Below are 16985 nucleotides of genomic sequence, written 5' to 3' on the forward strand. Positions count from 1 at the left end.
CAAATACTAGATTAATATAGTCATTGATTGTTTTGTCCTGTGAACCTAACCTATTCTACTGATGACAACTCTCTTTCTTAGCCAGTACCAAATGTTTTGATGACCACTGCTTTATAATATAATTTTATATCTGGTGTACCTAATCCACCTTCGTTTGCATTTTTCATCAATTCCCTTGAAATTCTTGACATTTTGTTCTTCAAGATGATTTTTGTTATTATTTTTTCTAATTCTGTAAAATAATTTCTTGGGAGTTTGATTGGTATAGCATTGAATAAATAGAATAATTTTGGCAGTATTGTCATTTTTATTATATTTGCTTGATCTATCCAAGAGCATTTAATATTTTTCCAATCGCCAAACTCCATTTTAAATGGAAATGTTGTTCTCCTGTTTTCACTTGCTGTGTTTTATATGTGTTCCTATAAATTCGCATATTTCTCTGAATTTTTCATATTTTGTCCTTCTTACAGTTCTTTTATATTATATATGGTACATTTAATTCAGCATTTCCCTATATGATTTATTCTAATTTTTTCTTCCATAAGAAGTTCTGCTATAAATATTTTGGTTGACAATGGACTTTCTTTTCTGGTAGACTAGGAAACCAAATGTTTATTTATATGCAATATTGAATTTCAGGGAAGCAACAGTATTCTTTGAATTTTCTGACAATAATGAGAAAGAAAACTAACAGCCAAATTCGATCATTTGTAATTTAAAGTAATTTGTAAATTAAGGAACATGAAAGACTCATGTTCAGAGATGTCCAAAAAAAAAAAAAAAAAAAAACAACTATCTATATGAACTTGGTGGGTGTTAGAACAAAGTTTTATTTTTGTCATTATTTTTGAAGAGATAAGCCACAATACCAAAACTGACAAATTCTACCCAATGACTGTAATCTCCAAGACTGTCCATTTAATATTTGTGTTTCTTAATTTCTTTTCAAGTATCTATATAATTTATCTTCCACATTATATTCCCAAAATAATCACTTTCCTATTTAGAGTGGTGATATTCAATATCTCTTTTCCTTTCAGACATTGTATCTCCTTCCTTTAAGCATACTAAAATGTAGTATGGTATGTTTCATTTGTAACAGTGATGTATTCTTGAAGTTTAATATTTGTGTTTACTTAAATTCTTTTAAAATATCTATATAATTATTCTTTCCCATTATATTCCCCAAACAATCACTTTTTTATAAGTGGTAATATCCAATATTTCTTTTTCCTTTCAGACATTATATCTCCTTCCTTTAAGCATACCAAAAGGTAGTATGGTATGTTTCATTTGTAACAGTGATGTGCTTTTGAAGTTTCAGCCAATGTTAGAATTATAATAAATATTTTTTTAAAAAAGAAATAATGAAATTTGATACTAGAAAGGACTCTAAAGAATCTACTCTAATTTTACATATGAGGGAAGTAAAGTCTTGGAGTTAAAAAGACTAGCATAAGTTGGGTTGAGAACCTGTTTTTTTATGACTCTGGTGTTCTCTTTGGTGACCATGGAGTTAAACTGACTAAAAAGTCAGACTGTTCTAGGCCTGGAAAACTACTGGCTCTTGTCCAAGAACTTAATAATGCACCTGTTGCTTTAAGAGAAGCAAGAATGACTTTTCTTTTCTTCTATCACCTGTCTGGCAAGAGATATAGCTATATTTTGAGGATTGATGACTGATTATCCATTTTAACCTAGAGAAAGAAAAAGAAGAAACTATAATATACGAGTGAAAATTATGGCTGCTGCCAAAGGAAAAGGGCAGCTGAATCTACTCATGAACCAAAGAATGAACTACGAATATTTGATCAAAGTTAGAGATAATACTAATACAGGTTAATGACTGTGTGATGAGGGTTAAAAGTGACTAACAGAGGACATATGAGAGAAATGATGGAATAATTTCTGGTCAGGAAGAAGGAAGATTGGTGCCATCAAATGTCATGGGCCTGAGAGGTATATGACCAAAAAAATAATAAAATTATCTAATTGGAGCAGATCTGGGACTATGAATAATATCAAACCCATACACTGTAGTATAGATATATGTACACATATATTCAAAAATAGCTGAATTTAGGTTTATTTTGTTACATTGTAAGCTCTGAAAATCATGCATTAGAAGAGAGGCAACATTTTCTGCTACACTACATTGTATACATTCTAGAAAATGTTCTTATATTGATTATTAGGTCCAAGTATCAGTGTAATAGTAAAGTTGATAAACTATTGTTTTTTTTGTGGAAATATAATGATAGATTTCCCATTTCTATTCCTTCATTTTTCTTATGTATTCCTGGGCATAGATGTTTCTCATAATTTTTATTAGTAGCAAGATTCGTGGAATCTATAATTAGTAAGAGGATCTTTGTAATAGTTCATCATTCCTTATAAATGCACTGGAACCTAAATAAAACATGACCTGTTTTAGCATGAAATCTAACATAATCCTATCTATTGCTATGCATTACTGGAAATACCAGAAGGTCCTTATTATAACATTGTTTCATTCTTAACTCAGGCAAGGATTCAGTTTCATATTATAGTATGCCCTGTAACTTAAGGAATAATATGACAAAAAATTCTTACTTTCATCTTTATGTAGGTCTTAAATATTTTATTTAAAATTTAATTTAAACATTGTATAAAACCTTCAAGTGAGAGTTCAAAAAGAACAAGAAAAAGTGATATAAGTGAGAAAAAGGGGCTGGGGTAAGAAGACAGAATTATGGGGAGGGCATTCAGTTTATTTAAATAAAAAACAATGAAGGAGTTTCCAAGCTTGGTAGATAGCAACACAAAAGTTTTAGAATATGTGGTTCCTGAAAAGAATTGCATTATTGATGCTAATTTGAAACTATGACTTTTGATTTGAGAGAATACATTTTGCATAGTATGCAAATTAACGTATGCTTTCTTATTTGTATACTGAAACTTTCTGGAATGGATTATTTATTACTATATTTATTCCTACTTAAAACTGGGAAGTTGTGGAATGCCCTGAAATTTATTTGTCCTTTCTCATGAGATAGTTTTGCACATCAGTCAAGCCTGACTCTATGTAACCTCATCTGAGATTTTCCTTGCAAAGATATTGAAATAGTTTGTCATTTCCTTCTTCAGCTCATTTTACAGATGAGGAAACCAAGGCAAGTAGGATTAAGTGACTTGTCCAGAGTCACATAGTTAATATCAGAGACTAGATTTAAACTCAGGTCTTCCTGATTTGAGACCTGGCATTCTATTCACTGAACTGTCTCACTGACCTTTTCAAGAGAAATTTTCATCTTGAGGCTTCCTTTAACACCCTAGCAAGAAGAATCAGTACTCCTTATACTTAATAAGGTTAAGTGAAAAACTAATAATAATCTTCTCAACATAAGGTAATAAAAGGAGTATTGACTTTGGAATTGGGAAATTTGTGACAATAGTCAGGTTGTTTATCTTCTGGTCATCAGTAAACTCTGATGAGAAATTGACAAGAATTTCCAATATACTTCAATAGGAGAAGTTTCCATACCAGGGGCTAATTTTTAACAAAGAACCAAAAATACAGGCCAAAAACAGAAAGTCAGGCCAAAACATCTACTTATATACATGATTTTGCTTAAAAAAAGAAATGTGTATATATATATATATATATATATATATATATCAGTCCTTAATGTAAATAGACACTCTTTAAATGTGTTTTAGAAGGTGAATTGTATGTTTGTCATCCTCCTTCCAGTGTTATCATTTTGTTACTTACTTATAAATATTCCAAGTACTTAGTTCAATTTCTAGATTAGAAGTCTGCCAAATATTGTTTTAACAAACAGAACTGAACTTAATCTGACATCCAAGATAAGTGTCAGAAACTAGTAAATGTTTGCAGAAATGAAAACCATGGATGCTGTGCCAAGTTTTGAATGAGATCAGGAAAGCAAGGATTTACATTTTGAAATCCATGAAATTCAAGAGTTTACTATTGATCAGAACCATTGACAGAACCTTAAATTATAAGTATGATGAAAACTATAATTTACAATTAGGTCCAAGGCAAGTAATTCCCATAAATTAACCTTTATCATCAGTTTGCACTAATCCTCCTCAAGCACATAAATCACCATGTATCTGGGACTTTCTGTGGTTGATTCAGTGGTTCTAACTCTCCTGTCTTCTCTTGTCACGTTGAGTGCTATCTTCATGGGCTTCATGAATTCATTAGTTTTTCAGTCTCTAGATGTTATGCTCCAAAATCAATCTCTCTCTCTCTCTCTCTCTCCCCTTCTTCCTTCCCCCATCTCTTTCCCCTTCCTCTACTCTAATGAATTCTGTGGTCTTTAAGCTTTGAAATAGAAGAGATTGAAAATCTATTTTTTCCTTATTCATTTGCTGACCTTCAAATAAATGATCACTTCTCTATTTCATGAATACCAAAATTTTCTTGAGGCTTTTACAAGTCAGATTATTCTTAACAGATAAGCATGATAATCTATTAGTCTATTGTAACTAAAATAGTTTTACATTCTTTTTCTGAAGAATTATTTCAAATCATATATAGCAAAAATTCTTAAACTGTGGGTCATGACCCCACATGCAGTTTCATAATTGAATGTGTAGATCACAAATTATGATTTATTTATCAATAAATATTCAATATGTAGGCCTCTTTTTAAAATTTTTTTTATTTTTATTTTTATTTAATATCCTTTATTTACAGGATATATGCATGGGTAACTTTACAGCATTAACAATTGCCAAATCTCTTGTTCCAATTTTTCACCTCTTACCCCCCCACCCCCTCCCCTAGATGGCAGGATGACCAGTAGATGTTAAATATATTAAAATATAAATTAGATACACAATAAGTATACATGACCAAAACGTTATTTTGCTGTACAAAAAGAATCAGACTCTGAAATATTATACAATTAGCTTGTGAAGGAAATCAAAAATGCAGGTGTGCATAAATATAGGGATTGGGAATTCAATGTAATGGTTTTTAGTCATCTCCCAGAGTTCTTTTTCTGGGCATAGCTGGTTCAGTTCATTACTGCTCCATTAGAAATAATTTGGTTGATCTCGTTGCTGAGGATGGCCTGGTCCATCAGAACTGGTCATCATATAGTATTGTTGTTGAAGTATATAATGATCTCCTGGTCCTGCTCATTTCACTCAGCATCAGTTCGTGTAAGTCTCTCCAGGCCTTTCTGAAATTATCCTGTTGGTCATTTCTTACAGAACAGTAATATTCCATAATATTCATATACCAAAATTTATTCAGCCATTCTCCAACTGATGGGCATCCATTCAGTTTCCAGTTTTTAGCCACTACAAAAAGGGCTGTCATAAACATTCGTGCACATACAGTTCCCTTTCCTTCTTTATAATCTCTTTGGGATATAATCCCAGTAGTAACACTGCTGGATCAAAGGTATGCACAGTTTGATAACTTTTGAGCATAGTTCCAAACTACTCTCCAAAATGGTTGGATTTCACAACTCCACCAACAATGCATCAATGCCCCAGTTTTCCGCATCCCTCAACAATCATCATTATTTTTCCTGTCATCTTAGCCAATCTGACAGGTGTGTAGTGGTATCTTAGAGTTGTCTTAATTTGCATTTCTCTGATTAATAATGACTTGGAGCATCTTTTCATATGACTAGAAATAGTTTCAATTTCTTCATCTGAGAATTGTCTGTTCATATCCTTTGACCATTTTCAATCGGAGAATGGCTTGATTTTTTATAAATTAGAGTTAATTCTCTATATATTTTGGAAATGAGGCCTTTATCAGAACCTTTGACTGTAAAAATATTTTCCCAGTTTATTGCTTCTTCTAATCTTGTCTGCATTAGTTTTGTTTGTACAAAACTTTTCAGTTTAGTATAATTGAAATTTTCTATTTTGTGATCAGTAATGATTCTAGTTCTGCTTTGGTCATAAAGACCTTCCCTTCCACAGCTCTGGAGGTAAACTATCCTGTGTTCCTCTAATTTATTAATAATTTCATTCTTTATGCCTAGGTCATGAACCCATTTTGACCTTATCTTGGTGTCGGACGTTAAGTATGGATCAATGCCTAGTTTCTGCCATATTAGTTTCCAATTTTCCCAGCAATTTTTATCAAACAGTAAGTTCTTATCCCAAAAGCTGGGATCTTTGGGTTTGTCAAAGACTAGGTTGCTATATTTGTTGACTGATTTATCCCTTGAACCTAATCTATTCCACTGATCAACTAATCTATTCCTTAGCCAATACCAAATAGTTTTGGTAACTGCTGCTCTATAATATAATTTTAGATCTGGTACAGCTAAGCCACCTTCATTTGATTTTTTTTCATTAATTCCTTGAAATTCTTGACCTTTTGTTTTTCCATATGAACTTTGTTGTTATTTTTCTAGGTCATTAAAATAGTTTTTGGGACTCTGATTGGTATAGCGCTAAATAAATAGATTAGTTTAGGTAATATTGTCATCTTTATTATATTTGCTTGCCCTATCCAAGAGCATTTAATATTTTTCCAATTGGTTAGATCAGACTTAATTTATGTGAAAAGTGGTCTGTAATTTTGCTCATAAAGTTTCTGATTTTCCCTTGGCAGATAGATTCCTAAATATTTTATATTATCAGTAGTTACTTTAAATGGAATTTCTCTTTGTAACTCTGACTGTTGGATTTTGTTAGTGATATATAAGAATGCTGATGACTTATGTGGGTTTATTTTATAACCAGCAACTTTGCTAAAGTTGTGGATTATTTCTAATAACTTTTTAGCAGAATCTCTGGGGTTCTCTAAGTATACCATCATGTCATCGGCAAAGAGTGATAATTTGGTTTCCTCATTGCCTATTCTTATTCCTTTAATCTCTTTCTCAGGTCTTATTGCTAAAGCTAGCATTTCTAATACAATATTAAATAGTAACGGTAATAGTGGGCAACCTTGTTTCACTCCAGATCCTATTGGGAATGGTTGCAGTTTGTCTCCATTACATATGATGCTTACTGATGGTTTTAAATAGATGCTGCTGATTGTTTTAAGGAAAAGTCCATTTATTCCTATACTCTCAAGTGTTTTTAATAGGAATGGATGTTGGATTTTATCAAATGCTTTTTCTGCATCTATTGAGATGATCATATGGTTTTTGTTAATTTGGTTATTAACATGGCCAATTATATTGCTAGTTTTCCTAATATTGAACCAGCCCTGCATTCCTGGTATAAATCCTACTTGATCATAGTGTATTATCTTGGAGATGATTTTCTGTAGTCTTTTGCTAATATCTTATTTAAGATTTTAGCATCAATATTCATTAGGGAGATTGGTCTATAATTTTCTTTCTCTGTTTTCAGCCTACCTGGTTTAGGTATCAGTACCATGTCTGTGTCATAGAAGGAATTTGGTAGGACTCCTTCATTCCCTATTTTATCAAATAATTTATATAGCATTGGGGCCAATTGTTCTTTAAATGTTTGGTAAAATTCACATGTAAATCCATCTGGTCCTGGGGATTTTTCTTAGGGAGTTGTTTAATTGCCTGTTCTATTTCTTTTCTGAAATGGGACTATTCAAGCAATTTACTTCCTCCTCTGTTAGTCTGGGAAGTCTATATTTTTGGAGGTAGTCATCCATTTCACTTAGGTTATCAAATTTATTGGCATAAAGTTGAGCAAAATAACTCCTTATTATTTCTCTAATTTCCTCTTCATTGGTGGAAAGTTCTCCTTTTCATTTTAAGACTACTAATTTCATTTTCCTCCCTCCTTTTTCTAATCAGATTTACCAAAGGCTTATCTATTTTATTGGCTTTTCATAGAACCAACTCTTAGTTTTATTAATTAGTTCAATACTTTTTTACTTTCAATATTTTTAATTTCTCCTTTTAATTTTAGAATTTCCAATTTAGTATTTGATTGGGGTTTTAATTTGGTCTTTTTAGTTTTTTAGTTGCAAGCCCAATTCATTAATCTTTTCTTTCTCTGTTTTATTCAAGTAAGCCTCTAAGGATATAAAATTCCCTCTTATTACCGCTTTGGCTAGGTCCCACAAATTTTGTATGATGTCTCATCATTGTCATTATCTTGAGTGAAAGTATTAATTGTATCTATAATTTGCTGCTTCACCCAATCATTCTTTAAGATGAGATTGTTTAGTTTCCAATTACTTTTGGTCTATTTCCCCTAACTTTTTGTTGAATGTAGTTTTATTGCATCATGATCTGAAAAGAAAGCATTTACTATTTCTGCTTTCTTGCATTTAATTTTGAGGTACTTTATGTCCTAATATATGGTCAATTTTTGAATAGGTTCCATGAACTGCTGAGAAGAAAGTATATTCCTTTCTATCTCCATTCAATTTTCTCCAAAGATCCAACATACCTAATTTTTCTAATATTCTATTTACTTCTTTAATTTCTTTCTTATTTGTTTTGTGGTTTGATTTGTCTAATTCTGAGAGTGCAAGGTTGAGATCTCCTACTGTTACAGTTTTGTTGTCTATTTCTTCTTGCAACTCTCTTAACTTCTCCTTTAGGAAGTTGGATGCCATACCACTTGGTGCATATATGTTTAATATTGATATCGCTTCGTTGTTTATGCTGCCCTTTAGCAGGATGTAGTTACCTTCCTTATCTCTTTTAATTAGATCAATTTTTTCTTTTGTTTGATCTGAGATAGGGATGGCTACCCCTGCTTTTTTGACTTCACCTGAAGCATAATAGATTTTGCTCCAGCCTTTTATCTTTACTCTATATGTATCTCCCTGCTTTAAATGTGTTTCTTTTAAACAACATATTGTAGGGTTCTGACTTTTGATCCAGTCTGCTATCTGCCTCCTCTTTATGGGGGAGTTTATCCCATTCACATTTACGGTTAGAATTACTAAATCTGTATTTCCTACCATCCTAATAACCCCAGATTATGCTTTACTTATTCTTGCCTCCCCCAACCCTCTTTCCCCCTTTTAAACTTATGTACCCCTCTTGTATCACGTAGGCCTCTTTTACATACCTATATGCCCAGGTTCATGTAAAAACTACATGGGTGAAAAAGGCTAGCAAGAAGAAAAGGTAGAAGAAAAAATTTAAGAAGCTCTGCTGTATGGTAGGCTTACATGTGTACAAAATGTATAAGCTTACAATACATTTAGTGTGGGTTTTTTTTGGAAAAAAGTCATTTAATAATTCTAAATGAAGAATATTATGTAAACCTAAAGTGTAATACAAATGTAAGGTGTTATTATTGATCATTATTATTGTCTGATTCTTCGACATTTTTTGTGGAATTTATATAAAATAGTCCTGGAATAAATCAATAATTTACCATTTATTATCCTTTTTATATCTAATGTTCTACAGTCTATTGGATTATTGTTTTTTGTGGAAGAATAAAAGTAATAGGATATACATTAATCCTTTGCAACCTGACTGAAATCATCCTTGATACAATTCCTTTAGGCAACAAGATAATAGGAATGGTGATGGTGATGGTAGTGGTGATGGTAGTGATGATATCACCAAGGCTACCTATAGATTTCATATTCAGAGAATTCTGTAAAAACTTAGAACTGTAAGAAAATTCAGACATTTCATTTTATTTACTGTCCAATTTGAAATACCCTCTGTAAGATCCCAAACAGGTGATCCTACATTTTCTTCTTGAACAACTGTTATGTAATGGGATAGATCTTCAGATCATGAAGCACCCTGTTATCTTTCCTTTTGAGCCAAATCTATTGAGCCAAATCTACTTTACTATAACTTCTTCAAATATTTTTTTCCTATTAGAGTCAATAAAATCTGTTAGTTGTTTGATTTTCTTTTTCTCTTATAAAGAAGCCTTTCAGATATCTGAAAACAAAATCCATTTACATACTTTTTCCAACCTAAATATTTCCTTCTTTTTCAACCAAATCTCATAACATATAATTTCTTTAGCCATTCTGACTGTACTGCACCAAGTATTTTCTCCAATTTAAGATATTAATGTCAATTAAAGTTCTTTGATATCTCATCATCTGAGCCATGATATGAGCCTGATTATAAAAAAATTACAGCATACCCTCCAATCCCAGAAAGGCTTTGAGCATAGCATTAATATTCCAGTCACCTGAGGACCAGCTTCACAAATTTCAGAACTGACAACAAGAGGAATAGTCCCTTGATTATTTTTTCTTCTTTCTCAGCAGTTCCTGTGGGTCACCTAAAAAAGATTGAGAAAATTATAATCTGCTTCCTTGGAAGCAGTAACTTTGTAAGTAAAATCATAACTAATTGAAAATATTAATGTGAAGTAAGGTAGACTTTATGCTACACTTGTATCCTTGTAATGACAAGAAAAAGACAAGGAAGGAAGACTCAATACTTTCGGTGGATCTCCTTTTGTCAAGTTCATGAGAGGATACAGAAGGGTCCTAGTGAACAGAAATTCATGGATGAACTACAAAAGGCATCATTGCAAGGAATATCTGACCTGATCAAATAACAGACAAAAATTATTTATGCAACAAAATTTAATAAATGGCTATGATGTATTAAATACTATGCTAGCCATTGGGGTTATGCAAACAAAAAAGGAAATGATCCTTTCCATAGGGAAACTTAACAGTCTATGAAGGATGAAAAATTCACTTGAATACCTTTAAAAATAGATAGTTTTTCAGATAAAAGGACTAGAAGTTGGAGAAATTAAGAAAAGCTTGATAAAAAAGTGGTATTAGAGCTAAGTTTTGAAGGAAGCAAAGGATCATGAGGGAAGGGAAAAGGACATTGCACATATGGAATAGAATAATATCAAAGGCAAGGAAACAGGAGAAAGAGGAACAGCTAGAGGACTAGGCAGTTTAGATGACAAAATATGGGAAGTGAATGAGTGTATAATAACACTGAAAAGATAGATTAGGAAAATATTATAAAGGGTTTGAAAAGCAAATTGAGAAAGAGGAGTAGCTACAAAGCACAGTGAATAGGAGGCAGGGCCCTAAAGTCAGGAAGAGTAATCTTCCCGAGTTCAAATAAAGTCCTAGGCACTTAGACATTTACTATTTATGCAATCTTGGGCAAGTCAGTGAACCTTACCTTAATCCCCTTATCTGTTATATGAATTGGAGAAGGAAATAGCAAACCACTTCAGTATATTGGACAGGTAAACCCCAAATGGGGTCACATAAAGTGAAAAACCACTAGGGAAAAAATGGCTGAACAACTGAGGAAGTTTTATCTGCTCCTGAAAGCAAGAGAAAGCCATTGGAGTTTAATTATCAATCTGGGCTTTGTAAAACAAAATAAAAAGTTCAAGGAAACATGATTTCTTATATTCAGCTACTGTGCACACATTACCTGAGACGTTTTTGTAGGTTTCCATTATCTAGCCTGGAGAAAAGATAATCTTTTGAGCTAGTGTCTGTAAGACTGGCATATGTGGACATATAGGTTGTTGGAAAGAGTCCAGAAAGAGCATACCTCCCTATTCATTGTGGCTGAATTCTACAGTCACATGACAAAGGCAGTGCTAATACTGACAGAAATTTTTTTATTTCACAATGCTGAAATACATTCCCTGCTCTTCCCCCACAAATTCTTCTGTTTACTTTTGCATCAAAGTCAGTATCAACAGGCATTTTAACTTGATTTGAAAAATCTTGTTAAAACCTGCATTCCTTCCCATACTCTGCTTTTCCAAAATACATTCAAAGATAGTTTTCAACATATATCTTTGCAAAACCTTGTGTTCCAAATTTTTCTCCTTCCCTCTCCTCCTCTCTCCCCAAGACAGCAAGCAATCTGATATGAGCTAAACATGTATAATTATTGGAAACATATTTCCTTATTTGTCATGCTACACAAGAAAAGCAAATAAAACGGAAAAACATGAAAAAGAAAAAAACAGAACAAGCAAACAAGTGAACTACAATAAAAAGGTGAAAATACTATTATTTTAGCCACATTTAGTCTTCATGGTACTCTCTTTGGATGCAAATGTCACTTTCTATCCCAAATCTATTGGGATTGTCTTGAATCCCCACACTATTGAAAAGAGTCACATCCATCACAGTTGATCATCATATAATTTTGGTTCTGCTCACTTCCTTTAGTTTCAGTTCATCTAAGTCTTTCCAGGATTTTCTGAAATCAGCCTGCTCAGCATTTCTTATAGAATAATGATATTCTATTACATTTGTATACTATTATTTCTTCAACCATTCCCTAATTGATGGGTATCCATTCAATTTCCAGCTCATTGAGTCTACAAAAAGGGCTACAACACTTTTTTTTTTTTCCTGCAACAAATCTTAATCCACAATATTCAGGAATTTTTATGATACTCTCTTAGTTTAGGTTCAACATAAGCGCTGAAATATGAAATAAAGAAAATTAAAGAGAAATAAAGAAGTCAATTATCATTTCTTCTTGTTTTGAGATACATAATGACACTCACTGTTTCAATTCTAATTAGGCATACTAGGAAAAGTTGTATCATTCTTCAATTACGCTCAAAATTACAATTTTACATCTTCTGGTTTCATTTATAGCAATAATGTCAATATTGAAATGGTTGAATTCCTTTGGGAGCATATCAGTTCATTAGTCACTGAATAAGTATCTTAAATTTAAAATGCATTTAAACATTTAAGCATATAAATTATCTATAAATTTTCTGATTTTTGTCATACATTCCCTGTTTTTCTACCACTCTGCCACTGTTGCAGGGCATTTTGTATTTTGTTGATTTCATGGAGTATCTTGGTCATGCAACTTGATATATCTTTTTTTACTTTACTAGGCATTTCCTCAGATTAATATCTACAAACCTACAAATAAGATAATTTATCAATTGTTATAATTTATCAAGTCCTATGCTGTACCATTACATATTTTAAATCCCAGGGACTCTGTGACCCAATAGTGTACTGGAAAACAATATGGACTATGTTCTACACAGAGTCCAAATTTCAAATGATAATTTTATTTCATTAAGAGCCAGACTATTACAAGTGTCCTCATAGCTCCAAAAAGATCAAAGAAGAAAAGAATCAATATCTATAAAATATTTATGGAAACTTCTTTTGTGGTGGTAAAGTAATAAGAGTTTTCAGGGGACAAAGTACAAAGGAATCTGAGGAGGTACCCATTTAATGGACAATGGCTGATAAAATGTGGTATACTCATGAATTAAATACTGAACCTATACATAAATAAATTATAAATATATAATATATATATGTGTAAATACTATGATGATAAAAGTCAGTGTCAGGAAAAACAGAGAAGACTGGTGTGAAGTGGTATAATATGAAGTGAGCAGAACTCAAAGTTATATGATGACATTATAAAATTTAACAATTTTGAAACTTAAGAAGTCTGATCAATTCAATAACCAGCCACAATTCTAGAAGACCAATGAGAACAAAGTAATGAACTCAGGGTATAGAATTAGAAATATATTTTTGCATATGTTTAAAATGCCCCCCTCATTCTCAATGGAGAAAGATAGAATAGGGAGAGAAAATAAAATGTTTATATATATACATATCTGTCTATCTAGCTATCTCTCTATATATACATATCTGTCTATCTATCTATATATATACATATCTGTTTATCTATCTATATCTATCTATATCTATATCTATCTATCTATCTATATATATATATACATATATAACAAGATTTGAAGTACTCAAAATAGTCAGTCTAACAACTCATTCCAGAAATAAGTAAATGGAAAAAAACTGACATTTTTTTCAAAATGCCAATGCTAATAAGTAATGGAACTTTGCCTTCCAGCCCATTATTTTTCTCCTTCCTAAGCTCTTTCCACTAGATTACACTGCCTCATGGAACTTTTGGTCTAATCGATGAATTCAGCTTATCATCAGAATTATAACAAAAACAATACATCATTAGTGAATAAGATGTTTAAAATAAAATGACACTTTTTAAAGTTGATATCTAATAATCATAGATCTAGAGCTGTAATGAACTTCAGAGATCATTCAGTCAAACCATATCAATTAAACATGAAGAATCTTAGACCCCTAGAGAGAGTTTCTGAGGAAGATTTTGAACCTACTCCTAAATCAGTAGCCAGTGCTTTTTCCCATTACAATGCTATGTCTTCCTCACCTGCAACTCCCTCACCTCCAGATGTGAAGATTAGAGTAAATATCAACAACAACAGAAATCAGTGAGTGCTCTTAAATGAATCTCTTTCTTACTCATTTAGGAAGTTGGGTGATAGTGAATAGAGGACATTTGTCATAATGTTCTCATATTGCTTTTACATTTTTAGAGACAATCACAACAAGCAACCAAATAGGCTCTTCAAAATATAATAATGCAATTTAAGGATATGCATGTTGAAAATCAAACTACAGTCATAATTAAGTAAACATGGAGCTGAAAGCTAATGATTCTTTTGACCTGATTGAAGAACAACATAGAGAGAAATTATACTCATAATCCACCATAGGTCACAGCTTTTAGAAAAGACTATGTCCTATTGTATTCAGAGCAGGTAATGTCCTTAAGGGATGAGTCAGATTTAAAAAAAAAAAAAAAAAAAAAAAAAAAAAAAAAGGAGTGCATGAATGATAAGTTCCATATTTTTACAAAGCCAGACTAAATAATTAGAATAAATCACAGAAAAGATTTTCAGAAGTGATTTCAAGAGGAGATATTTTGAAGAAAGAATAGTTCATAGATAATCAAAAAAACAAAACAATCTTCAACTCACAATTATATTTTGAATTTTGTTTTGGTTTATAGAGTATAAAACTTAATAATATTTTAAGGGAATTATTATGGACTCTCAGATTCATTACTCTTTTCCTTGCTTTCATCTGCCTCCTCCATTCATTTTTCTCAATTGTTTTGACCCCACAGAGAATTAGTTAAAAATATATATATTATCACGATTCTCATTATAAGAGCCCAGATCCTATTTTAGCTATTTCCCAAAGAATTTGTAAAATACTTAGATCTTTGTTGGATTTTTGTAATGTAAGATATTTAAGAGCCTTTCTACTGAGATCTGAATACTAACCCAGAATTCCCATGATATTTGCATTTTAAACAAAATATTTTTGTTAGGTCCAAGAGGTTGTATTCCTAAATCCTCTTTCCAGTTCTTTACATCTTCAGAACTTCCCCTTGAGAAATATTTTGTATCCATTTCTACCTCCTTTTGCTTATTTGTTATTATGGGATACTATTACTGATGTTTTTGCAAAATACTTTAAATTTCTCAGATAAAATGCAATAGAGTTAAAAGAAAGTAGTGTTGTTATTATTATGGAAATAACAACAGATAATTTTATCCTAAACAGTAATTAACTTTATCTCTGACAACAGTGGAAAAGCTCATTCTATGAGAGTCAAGGGCGGCAAAAAGATATAATCTCAGGTTTTGAAAAGTAAGCAACAAATGTCTTATTTTCAAACCCGTAAATATCTTCTCTTGAGTACATTTACAAGGAAAATATGCTGGGAAGTTACTGCCATTTCTGTTGGTTTGAGAATCAGAGAATTTGTCCATTTAATGGGATTTTATACAATAATTTAAAATGCAACTTTAAAATGATAGCTCCCTAAGCAAAAGAACCGAAACAAAACAAACACTTTCTATTTTAAAAACATTTAAAGTTACACCATCAAAATAAGAGAAGTTAGTCTTTTATTGAACTTTTATTATGGGCCTACTCCTTAGGCACTGAGCCAGGTCTAAAAAAAAGAAAGAAAGAAGAAGGAAGAAAAATGAAGGAAGGAAGGAAGGAAAGAAGATAAGAAGGAAGAAGAGGAGAAAAGAGAAAAGGAGAGGAAAGAAGGGAGGAGAGGAGAGGAAAGAGGGGAGGGAGGAGAGGAGAAAGGAGGGAAAGTAGGGAAAGAAGGGGAGGACAGAAGGGAAGAAGGGAGGGAGAGTTCCTAACATTTCAGAGTTTATATTCTAAAAGAAAATAGTTGCCAGGGAAGAGAAACAGTCAAAAAGAATAAGTAGAAGAGGAATCATAGAACCTTGGATTAGCATTTTCTTATTAAGAATTTCATTATTGTTCTGATTTCTTCTCTCTGAGGTAGGATTAGAAAACTAAGATTTAAAAAAAAATTTCATTGAATTGGCTGCAAAGTAGTCATAATGGATCTGACAACTGTCAAAATAAGGTGAAAACTCATTTATCAGACCCCACAAAGAGTGGGACTTCAGTTCCAGAAGAAAAAATTTAGCCTTCATCCTCACAGAGTTTATAGTTCTAGATTGTGGAATATTACACAAGGGCAATGTGCAATATTATGTATTTTTTTGGTCCCAAAACCATGATTTTATTGAAAGAATAAGTAAATGAATTTTAAAAGTGTTTACTATGTGGATAGCGATATGTGAAGTTCTAGGGGAGTAGGTGAAAATAGGATAATAGGAGAGTCCTGCATTGAAGAAGCTCAGATTTCTGAAGTATAGAAAATTCTTCCAGTGGAAATTACTTCTATCAATGAGAGTCTATATCTGATGTGAAATTTACAATCTTAGATGGTTGGAGTTAAGGGGTTTGTCCAACTCAAAGAACCAGTATGTTATCAGGGGTAATACTTAAATCCACACCTTCCTACTCCCAAGCTACTCTAGTCACTACAACATGCCAGTTCTCTAGCCACTATGACATCCTAATTATAATGTAGAAGAAAAGAACAAAGGATTTGGAGGAAAAAGATATTTTTTCTAATAGGACAAAAATTGGGTTTCTGGAAGAAGTGACAGATGACCTGCATCTTGAGAATGTGTAAAGTTTTAATAAGAGATAAGATTCGAATTTTCTTTCTGCCTTCTTCCCCCTTCCCTCATTCTCTCATATCTTTTTTCTATGAGAAAATTGAGGTTGAGTGACTTGCCCAAGGTCACAAAGCTAGTAGCTGGTAAATGTTTGAGGCTGGATTTGAACTCAGATTCTCTTAACTAGAGGCCCAGAGTTCTAGCCAATGTACCACTTAAGTGTCCTTGGC

The sequence above is a fragment of the Sarcophilus harrisii genome, chromosome 5, assembly GCF_902635505.1.
Source record: "Sarcophilus harrisii chromosome 5, mSarHar1.11, whole genome shotgun sequence".
Lineage (NCBI taxonomy): Eukaryota > Metazoa > Chordata > Mammalia > Dasyuromorphia > Dasyuridae > Sarcophilus > Sarcophilus harrisii.